The sequence below is a fragment of the Rana temporaria genome, chromosome 2 (assembly GCF_905171775.1).
Source record: "Rana temporaria chromosome 2, aRanTem1.1, whole genome shotgun sequence".
Classification (NCBI taxonomy): Eukaryota; Metazoa; Chordata; class Amphibia; order Anura; family Ranidae; genus Rana; species Rana temporaria.
The window spans coordinates 228,870,607-228,891,966 of NC_053490.1; the positions used below are offsets into that span (position 1 = coordinate 228,870,607).

General features: G+C 45.6%; 1 pseudogene; it reads left to right on the plus strand.

The window, feature by feature from the left end:
- Positions 1 to 7,048: 7,048 nt before the first annotated feature.
- On the plus strand, positions 7,049 to 7,155 carry LOC120929927 (annotated as a pseudogene).
- Positions 7,156 to 21,360: the final 14,205 nt, after the last annotated feature.

Here is a 21,360-nt window from a genome sequence, read left to right on the forward strand (position 1 = left end):
TGACTGTATTCTTCGCTGGTAGGTGGCACTGACAGACAGCACTGATGGATACTAATAAATGGCACTGATTTTATAGCAGCACTGATAAGGTACTGACAGGTGTTACTGCTGGGCACTGCCACTGTGATGGGCTCTGATTGTCACTGTGGTGGGCACTGATGTGGGTACTGACAGACTTTATTGATGGGGCACTGCTGGCAGCTGTTGGGCACTGATTGGCAGCCGATGGGCACATCTGATGGGGACTATGCTGATAATCAATGTTCTGAATATCAGCACAGACCCCCCCCCCCTTCTGACAGGGAGAGCCATTCTCCATATAGCAGATTGACGGCCGGGCGGGGAAGTGGTTAAAGAGGAACTGCAGTCTGCTCACATAATTTGTAATAAAACCATCTTTGCCATTCTAAAGCTTCCCTCCAACCACTTTGCATATTATTTTATATATACTGTGATTCTGTACTTGCCAAATATACTGCAAATATCTCCCTACACTGAGTCTGGCTGCAGCCATTTTAACTGTGGGCAGCTGAAGCTGCTGCCTGTTTACTTCAGACACACAAAGGCACACGTCCAGCTCTGCAGCTCTGATTGGCCCTATTATGACTCCTCCCCTCCTTCTTCCTGGCAAACCTCTTACGAGAGAGAGAGAGCTGTACATGATGTCATAAGCCTAGGATTTTTACCAGACAAAAAACAGAAAGTGGGCTGTATAAGGTATTTACTGGCAGAAAAAAAAATGTTTTACTATCCATATGTTGCGCCCTGCTCCTGATGACAGGATGTCAAATTTAGAGGGTGTCTGAGCTGATTGTTAATTAAAGCGGAGTTCCGGCCACAAATTGAAAAAAAAAACTTTTTAAATATAAATACCCCTGTAATACACAAGCTGAATGTATTCTACTACAGTTAGTCTGTAAACTAAGGTCCGTTTTGTTAGGTTGTTACAGCATTTAGACACTTTACAAAACAGAAATTGACTGGGGCCATCTTAAGTGTGGGCATCATGAAGCCAGACTGTATGACTTCCTGGATTTCAGCCTTGCACATGCTCAGTGCTGTACAAGCAGTGTAATGGTTTCAGATCAGGTTTCAATAGCAACGGGAGTGTCAGAGAAAGTTACCGCCCCTTATCTATGCAAAGCAAACCTCTCCTCCCCCCCCCTCCTTCCAGGAACCAGTAAATATAATAAATAATTTGTTCCTGTGCAGATATATCTACATAACAAGATGATATATCTCTCTTGTTATATATGTGGTGTGTATACATATACCAGACATGTGCACTGTCAATAAATTCATTTTGTTAGTGCGGTGATGTTAGTGCGGTGATGTTAGTGCTGTGATGTTAGTGCTGTGATGCTAGTGCTGTGATGCTAGTGCGGTGATGTTAGTGCGGTGATGTTAGTGCGGTGACGTTAGTGCGGTGACGTTAGTGCGGTGACGTTAGTGTGGTGATGTTAGTGCTGTGACGTTAGTGCGGTGACATTAGTGCGGTGACGTTAGTGCGGTGACGTTAGTGCTGTGACATTAATGCGGTGACGTTAGTGCGGTGACGTTAGTGCGTGACGTTAGTGCGGTGACGTTAGTGCGGTGACGTTAGTGCGGTGACGTTAGTGCGGTGATGTTAGTGCGGTGATGTCAGTGCGTGACATTGGTGCGGTGACAACATTAGTGCCCAGTGCAGAGTGGGGGGAGGTACAGATGGTCAGGCATACAGAGCGGATCTCTGATTGGTCTGTATGTGAGTACAGAGATCATAGTACAGCCCGCCTCCCTGCACTAGACTTGTAACACACAGTGCAGAGCTCTGTTTCTATGTACAGGGAGGCGGGGCTGTACAGGGAGGCGGGGCTGTACTATGTTCGGTGCTCTCACATACAGATCTATCAGACAGAGATTCGCTCTGTCTGCCTGATGATCTGTATCTCCGTGCATCGGAGACAGACTGCAGATGGGCGGGTGGTGGAGGGAGGAGGATGGGGGTGGCGGTGACGGACGGGGGCAGGGCTAGGACGGGGGAGGAGTTGGAGAGGGAGAAGAGGAAGGACACCACCTATATGGGCGGCACTGCCCTCCCTCCCTCCCTCCCGCCCCCCGAGATGTTCATCCACGGCTGCGATGTTCAGCCCAGCCTGGGGATGATAACACACATATCCCAGGAGGCATAGCAGCGCTGGATGCGGCGGGGGGGGGGGGCCATTCCGCCGCGGCGGGGGAATAAGACACTCACAGATAAAAACGTGAGTTTTTAAAAGACAAAAACAAAACATCCCAAATGTATTTAAGGGGGCAGTGTAAAAACGAATGCAAAGAAGTTGTAAAATAGGGTGGAACTCCGCTTTAAGGCTAAATCAGCCTCTGTTCCGGCTATGGCTGTGCTGGAGGGATTTTCCTTTGTTTGCCTCTAGGTGGCAATACCACCACAGGCAAATGTTGGAACTAAGGCAAGCCATGGTGTATTGGGTGTCTTTTCTTAGGAACAGCCAGGGCTTTTTTTCACAGAAAAATAGACCTCCCACCTGCAACAATAGATCCTCCCCAGCAACAATAGATTCCCCAGTAGCGAGCATCAATAGACCCCTCCCTCAACAGTACAAAACTCCCAGCAACGACCGACCTCCCAGCAACATAAGACCCGCCCCAGCAACAATAGACCCCCTCAGGAGCAAAATAAAGAACTCCCTAGCAACAATAGACTCCCTTCCTTCGCAAAAATAGATCCCCTCCCGCAACAATAGATTTCACAGCAGCCAGCATCAATAGACCCTTTAGCAGCCAGCAATAAAGACCCCTTCCTCAACAGTAGATCCCTCCCAGCAATGATTGACCACCTGCAACAAAAGACCCACCCCCCAGAACAACAGATCCCCCCCCTTAACAATAGATCCTCCCCAGCAACAATATATTTCCCAGTAGCCAGCATCAAATGACCCCTCCCTCAACAGTACAACCCTCCCAGCAACGACCGACCTCCAAGCAACATAAGACCCACCCCAGCAACAATAGACCCCTCACAAGCAAAAGAAAGAACTCCCTAGCAACAATAGACTCCCATACTTCGCAAAAATAGATTCCCTCCAGCAACAATAGATTTCTAAGCAGACAACATCAATAGACCCTCCAACACACCACAGCACCCCTTCGCCATTACATACATTCTGTTCTGGAGGTGCCGGAACTGCGTTCCCCCGCGTTCCCGCTGAAAAAAAGCCCTGGGAACAGCCCAGTGGGAGTGGTCTCCCCGCTGGGCATGCTGGGGAAGGATACTTAAGGGGCAGCGCTAGTAGCATAAAATTAAAGTCCATAGTGTTTAAAGTGATGACATAAGGGGGCGGGGTCACCTTGTGATATCCGCCCCCTTATGTCATCACCACCCGGAGCATGATGGGACTGTGACGTCATAAGAGAGGCCTATACAAATCGTTGCGCACCACGCACCCGACATTACAGCGGGAGGAAGCGACGTGTCAACATCGAAGAAGAGAAGAGGGGAAAAAAACTTCGTGGAAGACCAGCCCCTGCTAGTAAAAGAGCTGTAAGAAGATAGCGTAGGAGCCCGGCAGAAGGACACCGGAGAAGAGGGAAGAAGATACGCGGAAGACTGGGCCCCCCGCTAGTAAAAGAGCTGCAAGAAGATAGCGCAGAAGCCCGGCAGAAGGACCCCGGAGAAAAGGGAAGAAGATAAGCGGAAGACTGGGCCCTCCCTAGTAAAAGAGCCGCAAGAAGATAACGGAGAAGCCCGGCAGAAGGAAGAAGGCACCGGAGAGCAAAAGAAGAGACACCCAAAGTCGGAAGAAGACCCCCAAGCTGCCTAATAAATGACTTTTAAAACCTGTGTAGTGTGTTTTTTTTGTTTTTTTTTCTCCTCCAGGTGAATAGGTAGGAGTACGATGTACCCCATACTCATTTACCTAGGGTGGGGGGGCTGGGATCTGGGGGCCCCCTTATTAAAGGGGGCTCCTGGATTCCGATAAGCTCCCCGTCCGCAAACCTTGAAACCAATGGCCAGGGTTGTCGGGAAGAGGCCCTTGTCCCCATTAACATGGGGACACAGTGCTTAGGGGTGGGGGGCAGCAGGGCGCCCCCCTGCCCCAAAGCCCCTAACCCTTCCATGTTGAAGGCATACGGCCTGGTACGGTTCAGGAGGGGGGGGCTTGCTCGTCCCCACCCCTTTTCCTGACCGTCCGGGCTGCGTGATCAGATAAGGGCTTAATATGGATTTTGAGGGGGGCCATGCTGTTTTTTCGGCGTACGGGGTTCCCTTTCAAATCCATAGCAGACCTAAGGGCATGGTATGCTCTTGGAGGGGGGACCCATGCCGTTTTTTTATTTAAAATTTGGCGTGGAGTTCCCCCTCAAGATTCATACCAAACGCAGCTGACATAGTGCACTGCGATTACCTGCGGTTATGTGCAGATAGCTGCGCCAAATCGCACCCGGACGCATTCAATTCTATTTTTTCTATTCGCACCAAACCACAGGTAACAAAACTGCAGCTAAACGCAGTGTGTGAAGTGTGTCATAGGAAAGCATTGTGTGCTTCTAGCTGCGGTAGAATTCGCAGCTAAAAGCACCATTCTATCCGTCCGTGTGAAAGGGGCCTTATTGTCTTTGTGTCAAACAAAAATATACAGTTCATGAAACTCAATGCAAAATGTAAAAAAAAATATATAATTTGGCCAAATGTATTTACTAAAAACAAGCAAACTTTTTCATTTAAAAAAAAAAAATGTATAACAATAATTACATATAACAAAGACAAATATATTATACACAGTCACTTATTTTTTTTTTTTTATATTTGCTCTCTCTTATTCCTTGCACACAAGATTTAATTTTAGGACAGCCTAAGGTAAAGTTTCTTGGTTGGCTAATGAAATAGAAACAAATTGGGAAAACAGGATTGACTGGTAGAAATCATGTTTTGCAAAACAACAGAGTGGAATGTGTAGGGCGCCCATACTGGCTTTTCAGGTGGATGGGGAGGCGGGGGCACAGATAGTTCATTCAACAATGCTACCAGCAGCCTTTCAAACTCTATAAGACACAGACAGCTGCTGTGGCACCTACCTGTACTTCTGTTTAGTGCAATATGCACCCAGGGATGAATGCTCGAGTGCAAGATGTCTGCATCTTAGGCATTTGTCCTTGTCCCCTAAATGGAAGTACCAATAAGTGTACAACTTAGCCCCAGCAGCTGTCAACCTATCATAGAGTTTAAAAGGCTGCCGCAGCAGGGCTGGACAACACAACCGTGCCCTTCACCCACGGCTAAAAGCTGGAGTTGATAAAATAAACATCTTGAGGCCAATACAAATACAGTGCCTTGCAAAAGTATTGCAAAAGTATTCACCCCCCTTGGGATTTTTCGTATTTTGTTTCCTCACAACCTGGAATTAACGTGAATTGTTTGAAGATTTGCAACATTTAATTTACAGAACACGCCCACAACTTTGAAGATTTTTTTTTATTGTGAAGCAAACAACAAATAGGTCAAAATAACAGAAAAAGTCAATGTGCATAGCTATTCACCCCCCTAAAGTCAATACTTTGTAGAGCCACTTTTTGCAGCTTTCACAGCTATAAGTCGCTTTGGATAGGTCTCTATGACCCTGCCACATCTTACCACTGGGATTTTTGCCCATTCCTTCTTGCAAAACTTCTCCAGCTCCTTCAAGTTGGATGGTTTGCGCTTGTGAACAGCAATCTTTAAGTCTGACCACAGATTTTCTATTTGATTGAGGTCTGGGCTTTGACTAGGCCATTCCAACACATTTACATGTTTCCCGTAAACCACTCAAGTGTTACTTTAGCAGTGTGTTTGAGGTCATTGTCCTGCTGGAAGGTGAACCTCCATCCTAGCCTCAAATCACACACAGAGTGGTACAGGTTTTGCTCCAGAATATCCCTGTATTTAGCACCATCCATCCTTCCCTCAACTCTGACCAGTTTTCCAGTCCCGACTGGTGTTCTTTGGGTGATGTGATGTGCTGGGTTTGTGCCAGACATAGCGCTTTCTTTGATGGACAAGAAGTTACATTTCAGTCTCATCAGAGCAGAGCACCTTCCTCCATACATTTTGGGAGTCTCCCACATGCCTTTTCGCAAACTCAAAACGTACCATTTTGTTTTTTGCTGAAAGTAATGGCTTTCTTTTGGCCACTCTGCCATAAAGCCCAACTCTATGGAGCGTACGAAGAATAGATGTTACCCGTGCAAAAAAATATAAACACTGATAATTTTCATTACAAAAATAATGAACAATAAGGGCTAGATTCAGTAAGAATCGCCTATCTTTAGGCGGGCGTAGCGTATCTCATATAGGCTGCGCCACCGTAACTTTGAGAGTGTTTTATGTAAATAAAGCATGACCCCACGTAAATGACGTTTCTAACGAACGGCGCATGCGCCGTCCGTGAACATATCCCAGTGTGCATGCTCCTAATTACGCCGCAAATAGTCAATGCTTTTGACGTGAACGTAAATTACGCAAACCCCTATTCCCGAACGACTTACGCAAACGACGTAAACGACAGAAAATTCAAAGCTGTCCCGACATCCATACTTAACATTGGCTACGCCTCATATAGCAGGGGTAACTTTACACCGGAAAAAGCCCTACGTAAACGACGTAAAAAAATCCGCCGGGGATACGATGAAATGGGAATAAGAGGGGTATAATGAGGCCACTTCAGTAAGTGTGTACTAGCAACATAATGCATATTTGTTTGATCATATGATATTGTGTATTGATGGATATATGGCTTATATTCAAAAATTAGTAGTATAGCCAAAGCTATTTTGGTCATACTTCTATAGATCACAGGAGTGCAGGTCGTTCTGCATTGCTGTATTGCTGTGACCAGTGTTCAGCTGACAGCGGGCTAAAGATCCCAACTTTACAGTCAGAATTCACCCAGTTGGTTGGAACAGCAGCTGACTCAGCCTCTCAGTGAGCCACTGGGGGGCTGAACCAGCCACCCCTTCCACAGCCCGGTGCTCCAATGAGCACTGGAGGGGCAGAGCAACGAGACGCTAACAGTCACTGGCTTCTCTGCCTTTTGGCTAAGATCAAGTGTAGTATCTGTTCTTATCAGTTGTCAGAGGAGCGCTGAAGCACCTCCTTCATGGGGAGGGTGGATGCAATCCAATGACGTCATTGCACCTGGAAGGATGGTTTCAGCAGGGACTACGCCGTACTGCCCGACAGATACTGGGGGCCGGCCTATGGTTGTGTCTGAGCCATCTGGAAGGGTGCTTCTGGTGAGGATGGGTGCTGCACTTGGTCTGGTCTTTTTGCCGAGTTCTAGTCCAGCCTTCTGGATGGCTGGTGTAAGTGCTATCTCTGTCAGCGATCCTGTAGGAGGAACTGGTAATGCCCTGGAATGAGACGAGGTAGGACCATGCAAATCCGCTGGGTTGACGGGGGGTCTGGAAGGACTAGTATTGGCGGAGGCTGCTAACTGGAGCGGCAGTTCTCCCTAAGAAAACCTTGAAGGGCTCTCTAGCTGGCAGGGGTGGAGGGCTGCACTGGCCGGTCGGGTGTTGGATTTGGAACGGAAAAGCCTATGGTGCATGTGCCCCTGGAGTGGCAGTGCAGGGGTACCGGAAGAATCACTGTGAGTGAGGGTCACTTTGATTTGACTGGTACCACGGTCACTGCACCAATAACAAACTTTTTTCTTAGCACCTGCCTCCTGGGCCGGGCCTTTTGGCTGGGACCGAAGGAATTTTTTATTCCTGGCCGGAGGGCCTGGTCACTGTACAACACAATGACCACTTCTTTCACTCTCCTCTCCACTATCCCTATCCCCCACTTTATTTAATTTATTGCCTACGTTTTTGTCTTTTTTCGTTTGTGCACGTTATTTGTTCACTGTGTGATTAGTAAGGTGCCGGTCCTCGGGCCAGCCCTGAACATCTTGGGAGTGGGTGGACATGGCCTTCTGGCTTAGTCCGCCTGCTCTCATGGGGTCTCCCTTCGGGGGAGCCCCACCTAGTACTGGGAGGGTTCTGTTTCGGCAGTCCCTCCAAGGAAGTTGGGTCCGTGTCGGCTTCGGTTGCTCAGAACATAGTACCTCAGTCCCCGTCTGGAGCCTAACGCCCTGGGGGATCAGGGTTTGGGTCCTTTTTCACAGGGGGACCACCAGGGGCGGACTGACGATTGTGGCACTCGGGCACTGCCCGAGGGCCCCATGCCACTAGGGGGCCCCATCAGGGTTGCAAGGCTAAGTAAAACCAGGGACAGTATGTAAAAATCTGTGTTTTTTTTTACATCTGTCCCTGATGTCTGAAAACGACATGCTTTTGATGTGAAATTCCTCAGATTTTAGCTGTCCCACCTCTGCATTGCCTCCTGGCGTGGTGGCCATCTGTAAGCCCAGGGGCCCCATAATCTTCTATTGCCCGGGGGCCCCATGAGTTGTCAGTCCGCCCCTGGGGACCACTTGAGGTTGCACCTGTCTGCACGTTTTTGTGAACACTCTTTATGTGTGTGCACATTTTTTCTGCATCGGGTGGAGTTTTTTGGGGGTGTTCACACGCCATAGGCTTAAAAAAAAAAAAAAAACAGTCACTGGCTCTCTACTCAGTGAAGACCGATAACTGAGAGATCAGCGGTCTTTGATTGCTAAGTTCTCGTTATTAGGCTACTTTCACATTAGGTCTGCACAGGCCTTAGCACTATAGCGCTGCTCAGTTCACATATGCTGTGGCATCAGCTCACAGCATGGGGTCCAGTGCGTCCCTGTTCACTGATTCAGGTGCGAATTTGCTTCTGAATCTGAACCAAAGACGCACAGGACCCTTTTTAAATGCGGACGGCAGCTGCCCTGGAGCTATGTGAATCAGCTTTATTGAGAACCGGTCACACTCTCCTGTCATGCAAATTGGATGCAGGAAAACCCTCATCCAATTTGCATATGTGTAAACCCGGCCTTAAAGGCTCACTAAAGGAAAAAAAAGTTTAGCTGAAATGACTGTTTACAGGGTATAGAGACATATTAGTTAAGTGATTCCCTTTAAAAATGATTAAAAATAGATAAAAACCAATCATCTAATGTACCTACAGTTTAGTTTCGTTTTTGCTGTTGTTTCCTGGTTCTCTGATGTACAGAGACAAAAGGCCAATAGAGGGCAGTGATGCTTTGTAAAACGAAACTGGATTGGTGCTGACACACAGTAATCACACCTCCTTGATTAGTCACCACAGTGAGAAATCTCCCAGTACTGTGGTGATCAGGAAACAGACAACCAGGAAGTGTCCAGAACAGAGAGGAATTACAGCAACATCAAAGCAAAAACGAACAATGAGGACATGAAACCAGGACTGCAGTAAGGTAAAGGAAGCTATTGAGCTAAAAAAAAAAAATTCCTTTAGTGACCCTTTAAGAAAAAACACATCCTGTGAACCTTAAAGTGGTACATTTACTATATTTATAATAAGGCTTACCTGTAGGTATAAAGAATATCTCCTAAACCTGTACGGTTTAGAAGATATTCCCCTCGCAATGCGCCGCTGATTGCAGCGGCGCATGCGCATCGGGAATCTTGCCGGAATGAAGTCTCCCATGTGCATGCACGGGAGTGATGACATCGCCGCTCCAGCCAATCACAGCGCTGGAGCGGCGATACCCGAAAGACACGCCGAGGCAAGATGGACCAGGTAAGTTCTCCACACCTCGTTCCAAGGTAAGTATTTCATAATGAGCTAATATGCGGTGCATACTAGCTCATTATGCCTTTTGCCTTTCAGGTGTAAAAATATAAAAAAAAAAACTTGTTGCGGGTATACAACGGCTTTAATAAAGACTTTAACCATATTATACCAGGTGAGGGCACATCTGAAGGAGGTTCAGCTTCACAGGTGGTGGTGGAAGCCACATTTATATTTACCCCTATCTCTGATTGCCTGTAAATGCCTAATAAAATGTGAGTAGTGGTGTGAGGTAATGTTAAAGAATTCAATGGTGTAAAAACGGTAAAGCACTATCACTTTTCAATATCACCGAGTGAAAAAATGAAGACCAAGACCAAGACTTCGAGGAACCTGGAAGTGCTATATCTGTCCTACAGAGACTACAAGCTTGTTTTACCAAGCATTTATATGTATATGTATATAATAATCCAGCAATATAGTGGCATATTTGTACTAAGGACACTGAAATATATCACAGCAGAAATGTAATTATTTGCATTTTGTTGATTTATTTGTCACTTTTTATTCTTTGTCATAAACGATATTGGGGACACATGGGGTGGGATATTATATATGCTTATAGAATTTAGTGCTGTACCTATGGTTATATGATACCTCACTATTAGGGATGAGCCGAACACCCCCCCGTTCGGTTAGCACCAGAACATGCAAACAGGCAAGTGATAATTTTAAAGGTTAATATGCAAGTTATTGTTATAAAAAGTGTTTGGGGACCTGGGTCCTGCCCCAGGGGACATGTATCAATGCAAAAAAGTTTTAAAAACTGCCATTTTTATGGGAGCAGTGATTTTAATAATGCTTAAAGTGAAACAATAAAAGTGAAATATTCCTTTAAATTTCGTACCTGGGGGGGGGGGTGTATAGTATGCCTGTAAAGTAGCACATGTTTCTCGTGTTTAGAACTGTCCCAGCACAAAATGTCAATTCTAAAGGAAAAAAAGTCATTTAAAACTACTCGAATTGTCGGGTCCTGGCAATACAGATCAAAGTCATTTTAAAAAAAAATGGCGTGGGGTTCACCCCAAAAATCCATACCAGACCCTTCAGGTCGGGTATGGATTTTAAGGGGAACCCCCGCACCAAAATTAATGGTGTGGGGTCCCCCCCAAAAATCCATACCAAACCCTTATCCGAACACACAACCTGGCAGGCCGCAGGAAAAGAGGGGGGACGAAAGAGCACCCCCCCTCCTGAACCATACCAGGCCACATGCCCTCTACATGGGGAGGATGCCCCCATGTTGATGGGGACAAGGGCCTCATCCCCACAATCCTTGCCTGGTGGTTGTGGGGGTCTGCGGGCGGGGGGCTTATCGGAATCTTTAAGCCCCCTTTAACAAAGGGGACCCCCAGATTCCGGCCCCCCTATGTGAATTGTACCCCTACCATTTCACAAAAGAAAGTGTCAAAAAATGTAAAAACCACACAGACACAGTTGGGTCCTTTATTAAAAAATAAATAAAAAAAACATTCCAACAATGTAATCCAGTCTGTCCAGGGTTGTAATCCATTCTCTATGTCCCACGTTGATCCATTCTCCAGCGATGCTCCAGTTGCCACTCCACACGAAACCCCCATGACGCCTAAGAGGGGGCGGGGTCACCCGTCCACATCATTGGGTAACCCCCGGCTTTCACCGGCAAGCGGGGGTTACCCAATGTGACGTCACAGGGCGGGGTCACCTGCCCACATCTTTGGCAAGCGGAGAAAGCTGAAGAAAGCTTTTTGTTCGACTCGAACATAAAGCTCATCTCTACTCTCCATACGCTAACACTGCATTCACCCTCTGATGATCCACTTGCTGGGGGGTACTTATGTGGGCTCACTCCCAAGCCCAGCTGCCTGCACTCATAGACACAGACAGACCTTTTACCGGCCCCGTCACAGGATTTGATTGACAGCAGCAGGAGCCAATGGCCCCCACTGCCATCAATCTACCCCACAAGGAGGGAGAGAGCCTCTGCTTTCAGGGAACATCGCTGGATTGAAATCAGGATCAGCTAAGTATAAGCCTCGATTCACACCTATGCATGTTGCTTTTGAGCGTTTTTGCAATGCTTTTTGCGGTGCTTCCTGCGTTTTTTGACCACGATTTTTTTTTTGCCGGCAATTGTCGGCAATGACATCGTCCTAATCAGTGCGGCGCCGCATCTGCGGCGCTGCACGATTTCAAAAAGTAGTTCCTGTACTACTTTTTGCGATTTCTGGCCGCAATTTACATTGACATCTGTGCAGAAACCTGCACAGATGTCTCTTAAATCACGGCCGAAGTCGGGACTGCCGGCAGGAGGGAAATCGTGCGAGTTCAGCTGAACTCGCACGGCTTCACTCCCGCAGCCCAGTGTAAACCAGGGCTAAGGCTAGATTCACACCTATGCATGTTGCTTTTGAGCGTTTTTACCGCGATTTTGCCGCGATTGGCGTTTAAATTTTTTTTTTAAATCAATTTCAATTTTTTTACATTTCATTTAACAACCAGCTATAAACAGGGGAAAAAAAATCGCAAATCGCGGCAAAAACGTGGTGCTTGCGTTTTGGATGCGGGTCCATTGACTTCTATTACATGCAAAACGCTGCTTTTTGCAGGAAAAAAAGTCCCTGACCCTTTCCAAAAACGCAGAGGCACAAAAAAGCATTGATGTGAACATGTTCCATAGGAAACCATGTTAAAAAATGTCCCTGCATTTCTGCAAAATGCATCAAAAAAAGCATTAGTGTGAATAGAGCCTAAGAGGACTGGTGGGGGGAGATGCACACAGGTTTTTTTTTTTATCTTAATGTAGAGAATGCATTAAGGTAAAAAAAAAAAAAATACTTTAGGCTTTAGAACCACGTTGCATACTTGTTAAGTAGTTAAGCATGCCTCTAGGCGACTAGCACTTCATCAGGACAGCAGTGACAACCTACAATTCTCTTTGAGGCTCGATTCACACCTATGCGTTTTTTTTTTTTTTGCTTTTTGCAGAAACACACTACAGTCCATTTAACATGGTTTGCTATGTTCACATCTATGCTTTTATCAGCAGCTGTGTTTTTGGAAAGGGTCAGGGACTTTTTTTTAAACAAAAGATTGTGCTTTTGGTTTAATAAACTTCAATGGAGAAGCTGCAGAAAAGCATGTAGTGCGTTTTTGCTGCGATTTGTGTTTTTTTTATCTGCCTAACAACAAATTGGCCAACAAAAAAATGCATGAAAAAAGCGTGTGCAAAAACACAGAAATGGATCAAATACAAACTGCATAGGTGTGAACTGAGCCTAAGGCCCCTAAGCGCACGGAGAGAGCTATACACACTGAGCACAGCCACCAGGATTCGATTGTCAGCACGCGCTGCATGCGCTGGGATCCATGACAGGACTTTTTATATCGACTGAATTGTAAGTGTAATTTTTTCCTCATTAAAAAATCCTTACATACAGTACTTCACAATGGAGCTGTTTCTTGTTCTTTCTCTTTGAATACATGAGCGCATCCTCATTATATCTGGAGTTTTGAAGCAGTAGATGATCCGATCTGTGTAACCTGCTGGTATATAGTCCACTTGAGAGGACTTTAAAAGATCTCTGGGCTTTATCTGACCGCACAAACGGTCAGTGAATCTGGTAAGCAGATTGGAATACCATCACACGGGTGTTTTCTCTTGGTGGAAGACTAGGAATCTCGTTTGTTTTACCATTGGACCTTTTTCACTGATTTTTATTATTATTGCTATTTATCACCTATATTCAATTATTGACTGGTGGAGGATCAGCATATTTATTTTTTCACTTCTGGACACTATAAGGAATTTTTCACTAATTAATTTGTTTTGTTCATCAAGTCACAGATTTTTTTGACAATTCACAATTCATCTGGTTCATTCATAATTTATTTCATTTACATCAGCGCTGTACCTTCTTTTGTATGTACGTTTTTTTGCTTTGGGTATTTTGAGCAATAGGTACCAGCTGCTTTTGTCACTTATTATCATTTTTTAGTATCACGTATTAGCGCAGTGTTTTCCTTTGGTTTTTCCTTAGGAACTTTTACATTTCACGTTTTTAAAGTTGCCTAAGGGCCAGGTCACACTACAAAAATGCACTCCGGATACATTACAGATGAGTTTTAGCTTACCGTTCATACCACACACAGTTCCAGTACGTTTTTTGATACATTTTGCTGTGTTCCAGTACAGTTCTTCTGTGCAGAAAAAATTCAGCATGGTCTACTTTTCTTTTCTGTAATGGAAACTGACTGCACTGGTGTGAACGATTGGAATACATGGAAAACACTGTATGCATTTTTCATGCAGACAAAAAAAACACACTGGACTGCAACTGGTGTGAACTAGCACTAAAGAAAGCATAAAAAAATGCAAATCGCTGCAAAATTGCAGAAAAAAAATGCAAAAAGCACAGAAAAAGAAACACTGCAGAAATGCTCAAAAGCAGCATGCATAGACGTGAATCGAGCCTTTAAGCGGAGTTCCGGCCACAATTTCACTTTTTAAATATAAATACCCCTGTAATACACAAGCTTAATGTATTCTAGTAAAGTTAGTCTGTAAACTAAGGTCCGTTTTGTTAGGTTGTTACAGCATTTAGACACTTTATAAAATAGAAATTGACTGGGGCCATCTTAAGTGTGGGCATCATGAAGCCAGACTGTATGACTTCCTGGATTTCAGCCTTGCAGATGCACAAGCAGTGTCAGATCAGGTTTCAGCACCTGTGCTGTCCAAGTCACATGATTCTTTGAGACTGGGGAATGCACAGACTCCTGGAAAGTTGCACCCACTACATTCCCAGGAGTCTGTGCGGTGCATTAAGCACCTAGGTGCAGGAAGTGGGAAGATTTAGGGTCCTTTCACACTAGCGCACCGTTCGTCCGCTCATTACAAGTCCGTTAACGGACTTGTAATGAATCCCTATGGGAACGCGGCCGTTAGTGGATGGAGCATCCGCGTCAGTCGGGATCCGCTTTTCTGAACGGAAGAAACCCTATTTTTCTTCCGTTCGGCGTATAGGGGACAGCGGAGTAGAGACAGGGCGGTCCCTGCACTGTGAGCGGGGACCGCCCTATCCGCCGACAGCTGAGCGGGGATCCCTGCGGACACACGGAGCGGACACAGAAACGGTCCGCTCCGTGTGAAAGAGCCCTTACTATTCTGCCTAGCAACAACACTTTGAAGGCATCTAAAAAAAAAAAAAATTTCGTAAAGGACTAATGACATTTTTTTAAAACTACTGATGTAATGTTATATTTATGGGTGGAACTCCACTTTAAGGACACAGGATACAAAAATCGGATGGAAAAATTTGTACGATGATTTTCGGATCGTTAGTCGATTTTGCTTTTTCATCAAGCAAAACGTGCCAAATTGCAACACGATTTTGCGACATTTAGCATTTTCCCGTGGCCAGCAGTCAAAGTAGTTCAAGTGTACATGAAGCCCAAGGCCTTCTTCACACCAATGCATTTTTTTGTGCATTTTCAGTTTTGCAGAAACGCAAAACAGTAAATTTAACATGGCTTCCTATGGATGTAGTTCACATCTGTGCATTTTATGGAAAGGGCCAGGCACTTTTTTCTGGTTTTTGGCTCAATGGACTGCGATGGAATAAAACTGTATGATGAAAAATGCACCTGGAATATGCAAACTGCAGCCTGCATAGGTGTGAATGAGGCCGTAGGCTTTGTTTTTTTAAGCTTTTTACAAGCGTTTTTAACCACTTGCTTTCTGGGCACGTATACCCCCTTCCTGCCCAGGCGAAATTTCAGCTTCCGGCACTGCGTCGCTTTAACTGACAATTGCGTGGTCGATGCAATGTTTTTTCCAAACAAAATTTACGTCCTTTTTTTCCCAAAAATAGAGCTTTCTTTTGGTGGTATTTGATCACCTCTGCGGTTTTTATTTTTTGTGCTATAAACAAAAAAAAAGCGACAATTTAAAAAAAAAACCACAATTTTTTACTTTTTGCTATAATAAATATCCCATTTAAAAATTTTTTTTTTTCTCAGTTTAGGCCGATACGTATTCTTCTACCTATTTTCGATTAAAAAAAACGTATAGTGACTGGTTTGCGCAAAAGTTATAGCGCCTACAAAATAGGGGACATAATTATGATTTTTTTTTAAATCATTTTTCTTCTAACTAGTAATGGCGGCGATCTGCAATTTTTATTGGGACTGCGACATTATGGCAGATGCATCAGACACTTTTGACACATTTTTGGGACCATTCACACTATAAATATGCACTAATTACTGTATAAATGTGACTGGCAGTGAAGGGGTTAACACTAGGGGGTGAGGAAGGGGTTAAATGTGTAACCTGGGAGTGATTCTTACTGTGGGGGGAGGGAACTGACTGGGGGAGGTGACCGATCTGTGTCCCTATGTACAAGGGAGACAGATCGGTCTCCTCTCTCCCCTGACAGGACATGGAGCTCTGTGTTTACACACAGAGCTCCACGTCCCTGCTTAGTTACTGGGCAATCGCGAGTGCCAGGCAGCCATCGCGGCCGCCGGGCACGCGCACCGTGTTCCCAGCTCAAGCAGAAAATCGCTCAGGTGTGAACAGGGCCTTAGGCTGGCCATATTTGTTCAATTTTCTTGTACAATTTTCCTTTAGATTTACCAAAAACCATATAATATGAGAGCCGGTTCACACAGTGGCAACTTGTCAGGCAACTTAGCCACCTGACAAGTCATGCTCCATTCTGTACAATGAAACCGTTCTAATAGGAGCAACTTAAGTCGCTCCGACTTAGAAAAAGGTTCCTGTACGACTTTGGGGGCGACTTGCATTGACTTCTTTACAGAAGGAATTTTGCAAGCTGCGCTGAAGTCGCGATGTGCCGGTCGGCTTTAGAGTCAGACGACTTTGAAGCCGCCCCTGTGTGAACCGGCTCTGAGGTCAAAACTAAACGACACTCAATTGTATCCAATTATGCAGGCCCTTGTACTACATAGTTGAAGGTAAATCTAAAGAATTTTTTTTAATGTATCGCCAGCCTTATGCCGCGTTTTTCCGCATGAAATAAAATGACATTTTTAAAAACGTCATTTAAAATGATTGTGTGTGGGCTTCACATCGATTTCCGTCTTCTAACGTTTTTGAAAATATTGTTTTTTATGTTGTAAAAATGATCGTGTGTGGGCTAAAACGATGTTTTAAACCCGCGCATGCTCAGAAGCAAGTTATGAGACGGAAGCGCTTGTTCTGGTAAAACTACCATTCAGAATGGAGTAAGCACATTCATCACGCTGTAACAGACAAAAAAGCGCGAATCGTCTTTTGCTAACAAGGAATCAGCTAAAGCAGCCCAAAGGCCATTAGAACTTCCCCTTTCGAGTTCCGTCGTACGTGTTGTACGTCACCGCGCTTTGTTCATCATCTTTCCAAAACGATGGTGTGTGGGCAACATCGTTTTTTATGATGAAGTTGGAAAAACGTCGTTTTTTTTCATGAAGAAAAACGTCGTTTTCTTTCATGAGAAAAAGTGATCGTGTGTACGGGGCATTAGGCTCCATTTACACCTATGCAGTTTGCTTTTCAGCTTTTCTGCAGTGCTTTTTGTGGGTTTTTTACTGTGATTTGCATTTTTTATGGTAAATGTGTTGTTGGGCAGAATAAAAGAAAACGCAAATTGCAGCAAAACATGGTAAAAGCACACTACATGCTTTTCTGCAGCTTCTCTATTGAAGTCTATTGAGCCAAAAAAGCATAGTTTTGTGTTTAAAAATGTCCTTGATCCTTTCATAGTTACATAGTTACATAGTTACATAGGGGGTAATCCACAAAAGGGATACGCCGGCGTATCTACTGATACGCCGTCGTATCCCTGTTTCTATCTATGGAACTGATCCACAGAATCAGTTTACCATAGATAGGCAGAAGATCCGACATGTGTAATTGAATTACACTGTCGGATCTTAAGGATGCAATTCTAGTCCGGCCGCTAGGTGGCGAGGCCATTGCGGCCGGCCTAGAATATGCAAATGAAGACTTACGGCGATCCACGAACGTTCCGACGGGCCCGTCGCGCTAAATCTACGTCGTTTACGTCAAGTTACGCCGCGTAAAAATAGGGCTGAGTCCCGCGTCGAAATTTTAAACTCTACGTCGTTTGCGTAAGACGTTCGTGAATGGCGCTGGACGCCATTTACATTAACGTCTAAGCAAATGATGTCGAAGTTACGTCAGTTAGCGCAATGCACGTCGGGTAAGTTACCCGACGGAGCATGCGCAGTACGTCTGGCACGGGAGCACGCCTAATTTAAATGGGACTCGCCCCATTAGATTCGGCACGCCTTGCGCCGGACGGATTTGAGTTACACCGCAAATTTCCAGGTAAGTGTGTTGTGGATCGATACCTAACTTAGGAAATTTGCGGCAGTGTAACTTAAATCACTTAAGTTACGTTGCGCTGCGGGGCTGTGGATTTGGCCCATAGTTACATAGTTAGTCGGGTTGAAAAAAGACACAAGTCCATCCAGTTCAACCACAAAAAAAAATAAACAAACAAAATAAAAAACACAGTACAATCCCAATTCCAAAGAAGCAGAGACACAAAAGTGCATTGATGTAAATGTGTTCTGTTGGAACCCATGTTAAAAATAATGTCCTGCTTTTCTGCAAAAAAGAAAAAAACGCATTAGTATGAATGGAGCCTGAGGGCCAGTTCACACCTCATGCAGTCCAGTGCGATTTTTCTGCATAAAAAACGCATGGATAATAGGTTATATGGTTTTCAATGGCATAGTTCACACCAGTGCTTGTAGTTCCAGTTCCAGAAAAAAAGTACAATATGCTGCATTTTTCCTGCACTGCAACGCTGTTAAATGCATCAAAAACACACTGGAACACACATATCCTTATTTAACCAGATGCCGATGGGCCATAGCCGAATGACGGCTACACCGTGGTCAGACAACTCTGGGAGGCCATCATATGCCCCCTTTCCAGAATCGTGCTCCCGTGGGCCCCCGGGAATGTCCATGACCGGCGCGTCACGGAACGGGGTGGCCCTTTACCATGTGATCGCCCTGTCCAATGACAGAACGATCAGTTGTCAACAGACCAGAGCATGTTTGGTTCAGCTCCTCCCCTCTTCTCACACTGATCGATACAATGTGCGAGGAGGGAAGGAGCTGGGTGCAGCAGTGCTGTGGGCTGGATCTAAAGTGCTGCTCTCTGATCATTCCTGCCCAGCCATGCTCACCCATTCCTATCCATGGCTCATCCATGACTCATTCATGCCACTTCAGTGCTCATCCATGCCAAATCTCTGCTTATCCATGCCTCATTCATGCCACATCAGTGCTCATCCATGCCACAGCCATGCCACATTAGTTCTCATCCATGCCACATACATGCAACTACATTGCCCATCAGTGTCTTACAAAAGTGTAATAGGTAGTCAAATTATGCTCCTAGAACACCTGACGGTGCTCCCTGCATGTTGGGCCTCTCTATGTGGCCAGGCTTTGTAAAAGTCTCACACATAGGGTTGCCACCTCATCCCTTTAAACAAAAGGAACACATCTGAATTACACAGGTTCTGAGGCTAATTTAATGCAGATAAGGCACCAAGTGAGTTTAATTACCACCTTAATCAGCCACAGAACCTGTGTAATTCAGATGTGTTCCTTTTTAAAGGGATGAGGTGGCAACCCTACTCACACATGTGGTATCACCATACTTAGGAGGAGTAGCAGAATGTATTTCGGGGTGTAATTTGTGGTATGTGCATGCTATGTGTTAGAAATATCTTATACATGGACAACTTTTACAGTACTGTAATCTGTGATAATACTATGCACTGTCACTGTACTAATGACACTGGGAAGGGCTAAACATCCAGGGGCAACCAAGGGGTTAATTGTGTGCCTAACAATGTGTGTACTGTGCGATGTTTTTTTTACCATAGATCGAATTGTTTATTAAAAAAAAACGAAACGTTCCCTCTATACAGAGCCCTGTATTGATTGTCAACACAGGGCTCTGGGCTGTGATTAGACACCGCCAGTCAGTAGGTTCCTGGACATGAATCATTGGCTGGGATCAACTGATAGACTACCGCTGTGTCAAATCACAGGGGATTAGGCGGGTGGGGCCACGTGCCGAAAACCCTGAAACAGGCAGAGACATGTGGCAACCTCTCAGCCAATCAGGTTGCCGAGTCTGTTACCGGTCACCTGATTGGATGAAACGTCAGGCGCTGTGATTGGACGCCAGAGAGAGGACAGAAAAAGACATGGAGGATGTGCAGGAGACCGCCGTTAACCCCCTACGAGACACGTAAGTGTCGAGCAGCATCTGATGGGGCACATTAGCGGCAATTGATGGGCACACTGGCAGCATCTGATGGGGCAGAGTAGCGGCAATTGATGAGCACACTGGCAGCATCTGATGGGGCACAGTAGCAGCAATTGATGAGCACACTGGCAGCAATTGATAAGAACAGTGGCGGCAATTGATTGGCACACTGGCAGCATCTGATGGGGCACAGTAGCGGCAATAGATCGGCACACTGGCAGCATTTGATGGGGCACAGTAGTGACAATTGATGGGCACACTGGCAACATCTGATGGGGCACAGCAACAGCAATTGATGGGCACACTGGCAGAATCTGATGGGGCACAGTAGCGGCAATTGATGAGATCAGTGGCAGCAATTGATGGGCACAGTAGCGGCAATTGATGGGTACACTGGCAGCATTTGATGGGGCACACTGGCGGCAATTGATGGATACAGTGGCTGCATTTGATGGCACAGTTGCGGGAATTTATGGGTACAGTGGCTGCGTTTGATGGCACAGTGGCGGGAATTTATGGGTACAGTGGCTGCATTTGATGGCACAGTGGTGGGAATTTATGGGTACAGTGGCTGCGTTTGATGGCACAGTGGTGGGAATTTATGGGTACAGTGGGCTGCGTTTGATGGCACAGTGGCGGGAATTTATGGGTACAGTGGCTTCGTTTGATGGCACAGTGGCGGGAATTTATGGGTACAGTGGCTGTGTTTGATGGCACAGTGGTGGGAATTTATGGGTACAGTGGCTGCGTTTGATGGCACAGTGGTGGGAATTTATGGGTACAGTGGCTGCGTTTGATGGCACAGTGGCGGGAATTTATGGGTACAGTGGGCTGCATTTGATGACACATTAGCTGCGTTTGATGGGCACAGTGGGCTGCAATTGATGGTTTTTTTTTTCAGTTTGTTTGCGCCCCCCCCCCCCCCCCCCCAAAAAAAAATGTTTTGAGCACCAGCTGACAATGTCCCCCATCATAGTCCCACTACTGTATAATTCACTCTCTTCTTTACACCCATGGGTGGGGGGTGCAATTTGTCATCTTTGCCCTGGGCAGCGGATAACCTTGTCCTGGAACTGTATAGTCATCCACCATTGTAAACTTGGAAGAACTGGTATTGTAGCATCCCTACTACTACGTGCAGTACTCCCCTCCCCCACCCCAACAGGTTTTCACATCCTGAAGTGTGATAAACAATCTCTCGCTCAGAAATCATACACTTGTATACCATCACACTCTATAGAATGATGATAATCAGTGAGCAAAAAGAGCAGCGATGAGTACACCCCGAGCCGTGTAGGTAGGTAGGTAGGGATAAGCACACAGCACAGATAACAACAGC